Here is a 10,187-nt window from a genome sequence, read left to right as displayed (position 1 = left end):
AAGTAGTGATTGCACAAGCCTGACTGAAAGAAAACAGTCAGACCTTCTAAAGATCTTCAGGGCCTGATATGAGAGTTCCGCCACAATGCTTAGCTGTCTAAGATTTCATATGGATATCTGTAGAGTTAATGCTGTGGTGATTGTTGTGTAACATAGATTTTTTTCGCAAAAGGACTGTCAAGTTTAAAGCGGGGGTGAATGTAACGGGAAGCCATGTAAATGCAATTACATTTACATAAGTTTATGTGCCCTTGCGAACAAATGTATGCACAAGCAAATCTTTCTGTGCCAAAATGAAGTTCCAGCACTGTAACAGGCGCAAACTTCCTGAGGATGGGGAAAGTGATTGAAAAGCTTGCCAGACGGAGAAGACTGCAGAGGGAGCCAACAGGACTTAGAGTAGCTGTCCGAGAGTAGAGGTAGCTGAGATACTCTGTGGGCTGCTTACTGTGCCCAGTGCAGCACTGGGGAGGATTGCTGAGGCTGTACTGTTGAAGGAGTTTGTATTGCAGAATCACAAAGTCCACAACCAGAGGGACGCCACCAGAGCTGTTACAGAGACTAACCCATCATTCTACAGCTTATCGGATCGCAGACCCCCGACAAACATTGCAAATCTCTGTACCCCCATCACTATGATGAGGACACTTCAGTTTGTGAGGAAAGTACCTCAGTAAAAACTAGTGTACAAACAATTAGAGACAGACAAGTAAAGGCCCATTTACACGGGACGAACTGTTGGGCAAACGATGCCCAACACAGTAGCAAGTATCACTAGCCTCTCTGAAAGTACTGTTGGCATGGAGGCAGGGCAGCCCAGGAGCGCTCTCCCCCTGCCCGCCTCTATTCACTGTAAGATGTAGTCGTTCAGAACTGAACGGCTGCTGTTTTCACTGAACGTCTTGTTGTTCAGGTTTCTGCATGCATTTACACAGGATGACTATCGTTCAAAACCCGCGGGTATTTAAACAACTCCTAACAATAATCGTTCTATGTAAAAGGGCTTTAAGCAGGCCTGCTAGGTAAAGACTTTGATATATTACTCCATTCATCATTGTGATATATCGCTCTTTTCATCATTGGAGCTTTGGGTTAAAAGGAACTTATCTTTTCCCTTGTTGTGTGCACAAACATCTTGGACATCTCTTCGTTAAATAGCGATTGTGCGAAGATGGCCACTGATTTTTGTTGAATCATCCATTTCTCTGGAGACGTTACATTCCTGTCTTCCTGTTACTTTTTGGCGTGATAAAGCTCTGAGCCAGTGTAACTATGCGCTGCACTCAGCTCTTTCAAACCCAGAGAAGCAACAAACTGATGGCATCTCAAAGCACAGAGCCAGCATCAGGTAATACTTGGGTTGGCCCTCTCTGCTTGAAATTTGGATCCACCTGCCACAGTCATGGCATCCATTTAAAGGCCACAGACACACGTCTGAAGAACATCCTCCAGCACCAGAGGGTTAAGAAGAATGAGTAGAAACTTTATTTTCATAAAGTATAAAATCAAATATGGAGAACGCAACTTGACCAGCTTACATGTTTCAGCACAAAGCCTTAATTATAGGCTATGAGTAAGTTTCTACTCATTCATTTAAACCTCCTGGTGCTGAGGCCACTATTAGATTTTTTTTTTCAAGGAACAAAAAAACTTTTTTTAAGTTTCTAATCTGTCTCTGATTGTGGCCGATTGGTTGTTATAGCAACAGGGCATATTGAAGGAAAAAAAATAATAAAAATAACAAAATTGCTGCTTCTAAAAATGGGCAATTTCTAGGGAATTTGATTAGCAAGACATATCAAAAAGCACCTGTTCCCACAGGGTGTATACACTGTGTATTTTCCGTGCAGAACATACAGCCAGAAAATCTGCAGTGTATTACAGAAGTAGGATAGTGGATTAGATTTTAACAACTCTCATCCACAGTCTGAAAAAAAAAATGTGTTTAACATCCACATAAAAATTAACTTACGTTACCAATTTTAGATCTGCAGTGTGTCAATTTATGCTGTGGATTTGTTGCAATTTTTTTCCATTGAGTACAATGGGGAGGTCAAAATACACAACATATCCCAATTGTTGTGGATTTTATTGCAGACTTCTAGCGTATCTGCCGCAAAATCAGCAACAAATAGGACATGAGTATATTCTTCATTATGCTCATTGAGAAAAATCTACAACAAATTGTAAAATTTTGTAAAGCTAAGAATTCATAAAATTGCAAAAAACTGTTGAATAATAATTAATAGTAATAAAAACATAAATCCACGTTCTCCATCTTCTCCTCACTTAGTAAAGAGTTTTGCATGCTCCCCCACTGGTCCCAGTAATGGCGTGACATATAGACACTTAACAGCGAATCACAAGCTTCAGCATTCACATGCTTTGAGATGTCATCAGTGAAGGTCAAGAGAGGCCAGCAGGAAGCAGCCGAGACTCTGGACAGGAGCAAAGAGAAGCTGGAGAAGGAGAGTATATTTAATCTGTAAAAGAATCAGCAATGTCAAATCCGCAAATGGATAACAAGTGATCAAAAAGTCGTATGTACCGCAAAATAGTATCAATAAAAACTACCGTTTGCCCTGCAAAAAAACAAGCCGTCCCACAGCCCTGTAAATTGAAAAGGATAATATTCTAAATAGCGGGAGTCTGATCTCTGGGAATCCTGCCAATGCAGAGAACTAAGGGCTGAAACAGATGGGCATGTTTTAGGCCTGTTATGCTGTGATTAGAGATGAGCGAACGTACCCGTCCGAGCTTGATGCTCGGGCGAATATTAGGGTGTTCGGGATGCTCGTTACTCGTAACGAGCACCACGCGATGTTCAGGTTACTTTCACTTTCCTCTCTGAGACGTTAGCGCGCTTTTCTGGCCAATTGAAAGACAGGGAAGGCATTACAACTTCCCCCTGTGATGTTCCAGCCCTATATCACCCCCCTGCTGTGAGTGGCTGGGGAGATCAGATGTCACCCGAGTATAAAAGTCGGCCCCTCCCGCGGCTTGCCTCAGATGCGTTGTGAGATAGCTGAGGGACAGTGCTATAGTGTTGGAGCTGCTGTAGGGAGAGCGTTAGGAGTTAGTGTAGGCTTCAAGAACCCCAACGGTCCTTCTTAGGGCCACATCTAACAGTGTGCAGTACTGTGGAGGCTGCTGTTAGCAGTGTTGCACTTTTTTTTTTTTCCAAATCGGCCGTGCAGAGCATTGCGCCCTGCAGTAATACTCCAGGGACAGAATTGTGTAGGCAGGGCCAGAAGACATATTTTATTGATTGAATATACGCAGTGGGCCTTTCCTTTAAAAAAAAAAGGGCAAAAATTCTATTTGGCCTGCAGGCTTGCGCCAATTTATTTCCTGGCTGGGAAATCACCGCTCTGCTGCAGTTAATAACACTGCAGTTCTGTGACACACTGCAGGGCCACAACACATTTATTATTGATTGAATATAGTCAGTGGGCCTTTCCTTTAAAAAAAAAAAGGGCAACTATTCTATTTGGCCTGCCTCTGACAGTCCTCAGCGTTCTGGGTACGTGTGTGCTGGGTGGAGAACGTAAAAAAAATCATACGCAGCCAGCTAAGTTTAACAGCAGGCTTGCGCCAATTTATTTCCTGGCTGGGAAATCACCGCTCTGCCGCAGTTAATAACACTGCAGTTCTGTGACACACAGATGGGCCACAACACATTATTGATTGAATATAGTCAGTGGGCCTTTCCTTTTAAAAAAAAGGGCAAAAATTCTATTTGGACTGCAGGCTTGCGCCAATTTCTTTCCTGGCTGGGAAATCAAATCACTGGTAATACAGCATGCTGAGGGGTAGGGGTAGGCCTAGAGGACGTGGACGCGGCCGAGGACGCGTAGGCCCAAGTGAGGGTGGGGGCACAGGCCGAGCTTCTGATCCAGGTGTATCGCAGCCGACTGCTGCGCGATTAGGAGAGAGGCACGTTTCTGGCGTCCCCACATTCATCGCACAATTAATGGGTCCACGCGGGAAACCTTTATTAGAAAATGAGCAGTGTGAGCAGGTCCTGTCGTGGATGGCAGAAAGTGCTTCGAGAAACCTATCATCCACCCACAGTTCTGCGCCATCCAGTGCTGCAAATCCGAATCCTCTGGCTGCTGCTCCTCCTTCCTCCCAGCCTCCTCACTCCACTACAATGACACATGCTCAGGAGCGGGAAGACTCCCAGGAACTGTTCTCAGGCCCCTGCTCAGATTGGGCAGCAGTGGTTCCTCTCCCACCAGAGGAGTTTATCGTCACTGATGCCCAACCATTGGAAAGTTCCCGGGGTCCGGGGGATGAGGCTGGGGACTTCCGGCAACTGTCTCAAGACCTTTCAGTGGGTGAGGAGGACGATGACGATGAGACACAGTTGTCTATCGGTGAGGTAGTAGTAAGGGCAGTAAGTCCGAGGGAGGAGCGCACAGAGGATTCGGAGGAAGAGCAGCAGGACGATGAGGTGACTGACCCCACCTGGTTTGCAACGCCTACTCAGGACAGGTCTTCAGAGGGGGAGGCAAGGGCAGGTTGCAAGAGGCAGTGCGGTGTCCAGGGGTAGAGGCAGGGCCAGACCGAATAATCCACCAACTGTTTCCCAAAGCGTACCCTCGCGCCATGCCACCCTGCAGAGGCCGAGGTGCTCTAAGGTCTGGCAGTTTTTCACAGAGACGCCTGACGACCGATGAACAGTGGTGTGCAACCTTTGTCGCGCCAAGATCAGCCGGGGAGCCACCACCAACAGCCTCACCACCACCAGCATGCGCAGACATATGATGGCCAAGCACCCCCCAAGGTGCTACGAAGGCCGTTCACCGCCTCCGGTTTGCACCGCTGCCTCTCCCCCTGTGCCCCAACCTGCCACTGAGATCCAACCCCCCTCTCAGGACACAGGCACTACCGTCTCCTGGCCTGCACCCACACCCTCACCTCCGCTGTCCTCGGCCCTATCCAGCAATATCTCGCACCGTTATGTCCAGCCGTCGCTAGCGCAAGTCTTTGAGCGCAAGTACGCCGCCACGCACCCGCACTCTCAAGCGTTAACCGTCCACATAGCGAAACTGATCAGCCTTGAGATGCTGCCGTATAAGGTTGTGGAAACGGAGTCCTTCAAAAGTATGATGGCGGCGGCGGCCCCGCGCTACTCAGTTCCCAGTCGCCACTACTTTTCCCGATGTGCCATCCCAGCCCTGCACGACCACGTCTCCCACAACATTGTACGCGCCCTCACCAACGCGGTTACTGCCAAGGTCCACTTAACAACGGACACGTGGACAAGCACAGGCGGGCAGGGCCACTACATCTCCCTGACGGCACATTGGGTGAATTTAGTGGAGGCTGGGACAGAGTCAGAGCCTGGGACCGCTAACGTCCTACCCACCCCCAGAATTGCGGGCCCCAGCTCGGTGGTGGTATCTTCGGCGGTGTATGCTTCCTCCACTAAACCACACTCCTCCTCCGCAACCTCTGTCTCGCAATCTAGATGTGTCAGCAGCAGCAGGACGTCGCCAGCAGTCGGTGTCGCGCGGCGTGGCAGCACAGCGGTGGGCAAGCGTCAGCAGGCCGTGCTGAAACTACTCAGCTTAGGAGATAAGAGACACACGGCCCACGAACTGCTGCGGGGTCTAACAGAGCAGACCGACCGTTGGCTTGCGCCGCTGAGCCTCCAACCGGGCATGGTCGTGTGTGACAACGGGCGTAACCTGGTGGCGGCTCTGCAGCTCGGCAGCCTCACGCACGTGCCATGCCTGGCCCACGTCTTTAATTTGGTGGTTCAGCTCTTTCTGAAAAGCTACCCACGCTTGTCAGACCTGCTCGTAAAGGTGCGCCGGCTCTGCGCACATTTCTGCAAGTCCCACACGGATGCTGCCACCCTACGCACCCTGCAACATCGGTTTAATCTGCCAGTGCACCGACTGCTGTGCGACGTGCCCACACGGTGGAACTCTACGCTCCACATGTTGGCCAGGCTCTATGAGCAGCGTAGAGCTATAGTGGAATACCAACTCCAACATGGGTGGCGCAGTGGGAGTCAGCCTCCTCAATTATTTTCAGAAGAGTGGGCCTGGTTGGCAGACATCTGCCAGGTCCTTGGAAAGTTTGAGGAGTCTACCCAGGTGGTGAGCGGGGATGCTGCAATCATTAGCATCACCATTCCTCTGCTATGCCTCTTGAGAAGTTCCCTGCAAAGCATAAAGGCAGATGCTTTGCGCTCGGAAACGGAGGCGGGGGAAGACAGTATGTCGCTGGATAGTCAGAGCACCCTCCTGTCTATATCTCAGCGCGTTGAGGAGGAGGAGGAGGAGGAGGAGGGGGAGGAGGATGAGGAGGAGGGGGAAGAGACAGCTTGGCCGACTGCTGACGGTACCCATGCTGCTTGCCTGTCATCCTTTCAGCGTGTATGGCCTGAGGAGGAGGAGGAGGAGGATCCTGAAAGTGATCTTCCTAGTGAAGACAGCCATGTGTTGCGTACAGGTACCCTGGCACACATGGCTGACTTCATGTTAGGATGCCTTTCTCGTGACCCTCGCGTTGCACGTATTCTGGCCACTACGGATTACTGGGTGTACACACTGCTCGACCCACGGTATAAGGAGAACCTTTCCACTCTCATTCCCGAAGAGGAAAGGGGTTCAAGAGTGTTGCTATACCACAGGACCCTGGCGGACAAGCTGATGGTAAAATTCCCATCCGACAGCGCTAGTGGCAGAAGGCGCAGTTCCGAGGGACAGGTAGCAGGGGAGGTGCGGAGATCGAGCAGCATGTACAGCACAGGCAGTGCAACACTCTTTAAGGCCCTGGACAGCTTTATGGCTCCCCAGCAAGACTGTGTCACCGCTCCCCAGTCAAGGCTGAGTCGGCGGGAGCACTGTAAAAGGATGGTGAGGGAGTACGTAGCTGATCGCACGACCGTCCTGCGTGACGCCTCTGCCCCCTACAACTACTGGGTGTCGAAGCTGGACACGTGGCCTGAACTCACGCTGTATGCCCTGGAGGTGCTTGCTTGTCCTGCGGCTAGCGTTTTGTCGGAGAGGGTGTTTAGTGCGGCTGGGGGAATCATCACAGATAAGCGTACCCGCCTGTCAACCGACAGTGCCGACAGGCTTACACTCAAGATGAACAAAGCCTGGATTTCCCCAGACTTCTCTTCTCCACCAGCGGACAGCAGCGATACCTAAGCAATACGTAGGCTGCACCCGCGGATGGAAGCATCGTTCTCAATCACCATCCAAAACGGTGACATTTCTGCTTCATCAATCCGTGTATAATATTCCTCCTCCTCCTCCTCCTGAAACCTCACGTAATCACGCCGAACGGGCAATTTTTCTTAGGGCCACAAGGCTCACTCATATAATTTTTCTAAACCATTTTTATACGTTTCAATGCTCTTAAAAGCGTTGAAACTTTAACTTGAACCAATTTTTCATTAAACTGGGCTGCCTCCAGGCCTAGTTTTACCACTTAAGCCACATTAACCAAAGCGATTAATGGGTTTCACCTGCCATTTTGGTTGGGCATGGCCAATTTTTTCTGAGGTACATTAGTACTGTTGCTACACCAATTTTTTTGGGCCCTCACCTACAGTGTAATCATAGTAATTTCTATGTTCTTCGCCTGCACTCATGGTACAGAAAGGTGTGTGGGGTTGGCCTACACTTTAGCTACATAAATGTAACTGGGGCCTTGTCTATACTGCAGCTACTGAAATGTGAAAGAGACTGTTATCTCCCTAAACTGCTGCAATGGGAATGTTACTGGGGCCTGTCTTGAGTGCTACTATTACTGAAATGGAACTAAGACTGCGCTCCCCCTATACTGCTGCTAGTGATATGTTAGTGGGGCCTGTCCTAATGCTACCGCTGAAATGTTAATAATTCTGGGCTCTGCCTATACCGCTGCTAATGGTATGTCACTGGGGTGTGGAAACAGAGGCTTCACAAAGACATGATGGCGGCGAGGCCATTTCCCACCAACGCTGTTACTGTTAAGGTGCATATAACCACGGACACGTGTAGAGGACACATAGTGCCTCCAAAACATCCCCCTCCTCCTCCAACAATGAAAACATTCTTGGCAAATACCTTTGCATTGGTCCGTCTGGTGGCAGTCCAAGAATTTCACCTTTAACGACACAACAAGAGAGCACCACCACCATCCCCCCGCCACGGCCCACTTAATCCTGGCCACATTCCGAAAACCAACTACATAAAACCGCGCTACTAGGTCCGCAGTCACCACCACATTACCACCAACGAGGTTACTGTTAAGGTACATATTACCAGTCTGACTGGGGCATGCAGTGTGGGCCAAAGCCCACCTGTATTGTATCTGACGTTAGCTCTGCTGAGTAGGGCACTGCAATGGGATATATTTATGTACCGCCGGTGGGTTCCAGGGAGCCACCCATGCTGTAGGTGCACACGGAGTTTAACCTACATCTGTCCACTTGTAAAGAACCCCAGTCTGACTGGGGCATGCAGTGTGGGCCGAAGCCCACCTGTATTAAGCACGACATTACCTCAGCTGTGATGGGCAATGCAATGGGATTTATTTATGTACCGCCGGTGGCTTCCTGGCACCCACCCATGCTGTGGGTGCACAGGGAGTTGTTACTACATCTGTCCACTTGTAAAGAACCCCAGTCAGACTGGGGCATGCAGTGTGGGCCGAAGCCCACCTGCATTAACCACGACATTACCTCAGCTGTGATGGGCAATGCAATGGGATTTATTTATGTACAGCCGGTGGCTTCCTGGCACCCACCCATGCTGTGGGTCCACAGGGAGTTGTTACTACATCTGTCCACTTGTAAAGAACTCCAGTCTGACTGGGGCATGCAGTGTGGGCCGAAGCCCACCTGCATTAACCACGACATTACCTCAGCTGTGATGGGCAATGCAATGGGATTTTTTTATGTACCACCGGTGGGTTCCAGGGAGCCACCCATGCTGTAGGTGCACACGGAGTTTAATCTACATCTGTCCACTTGTAAAGAACCCCAGTCTGACTGGGGCATGCAGTGTGGGCCAAAGCCCACCTGCATTAACCACGACATTACCTCAGCTGTGATGGGCAATGCAATGGGATTGGTTTATGTACCGCCGGTGGCTTCCTGGCACCCACCCTGGCTGTGGGTCCACAGGGAGTTGTTACTACATCTGTCCACTTGTAAAGAACCCCAGTCTGACTGGGGCATGCAGTGTGGGCCGAAGCCCACCTGCATTAACCACGACATTACCTCAGCTGTGATGGGCAATGCAATGGGATTTTTTTATGTACCACCGGTGGGTTCCAGGGAGCCACCCATGCTGTAGGTGCACACGGAGTCTAACCTACATCTGTCCACTTGTAAAGAACCCCAGTTAGACTGGGGCATGCAGTGTGGGCCGAAGCCCACCTGTATTAAGCACAACATTACCTCAGCTGTGATGGGCAATGCAATAGGATTTATTTAAGTACCGCCGGTGGCTTCCTGGCACCCACCCATGCTGTGGGTCCACAGGGAGTTGTTACTACATCTGTCCACTTGTAAAGAACCCCAGTCAGACTGGGGCATGCAGTGTGGGCCGAAGCCCACCTGCATTAACCACGACATTACCTCAGCTGTGATGGGCAATGCAATGAGATTTATTTATGTACCGCCGGTGGCTTCCTGGCACCCACCCATGCTGTGGGTCCACAGGGAGTTGTTACTACATCTGTCCACTTGTAAAGAACCCCAGTCTGACTGGGGCATGCAGTGTGGGCCGAAGCCCACCTGCATTAACCACGACATTACCTCAGCTGTGATGGGCAATGCAATGGGATATTTTTATGTACCGCCGGTGGGTTCCAGGGAGCCACCCATGCTGTGGGTGCACACGGAATTCCCATTGCGGAGTTGTACCTGGCTGTGACTATTTATAAAAAACCGCGGTCTGACTGGGCCATGCAGACACCTTGACAGAATGAATAGTGTGTGGCACATAGGTTCCCCATTGCTATGCCCACGTGTGCAGCTCCAGATGGAGGTGGCACAGGATTGGATTTCTCATTGCTTCTGTACAGCATTGTGGACTATCGGCCCGCCCCTTTTATGGGGGGGTCGCTGCCTAGCCATGCCAACACTCTGCAGTGTGTGCCTGCTTTTCCTGTTGCAGACGCACTTATAAATAGACATGAGGGTGGCGTGGCATGAGGGCAGCTGAAGGCTG

Source organism: Eleutherodactylus coqui, chromosome 4 (genome assembly GCF_035609145.1).
Source record: "Eleutherodactylus coqui strain aEleCoq1 chromosome 4, aEleCoq1.hap1, whole genome shotgun sequence".
Lineage (NCBI taxonomy): Eukaryota > Metazoa > Chordata > Amphibia > Anura > Eleutherodactylidae > Eleutherodactylus > Eleutherodactylus coqui.
Note: the sequence above shows the minus strand (reverse complement) of the source record.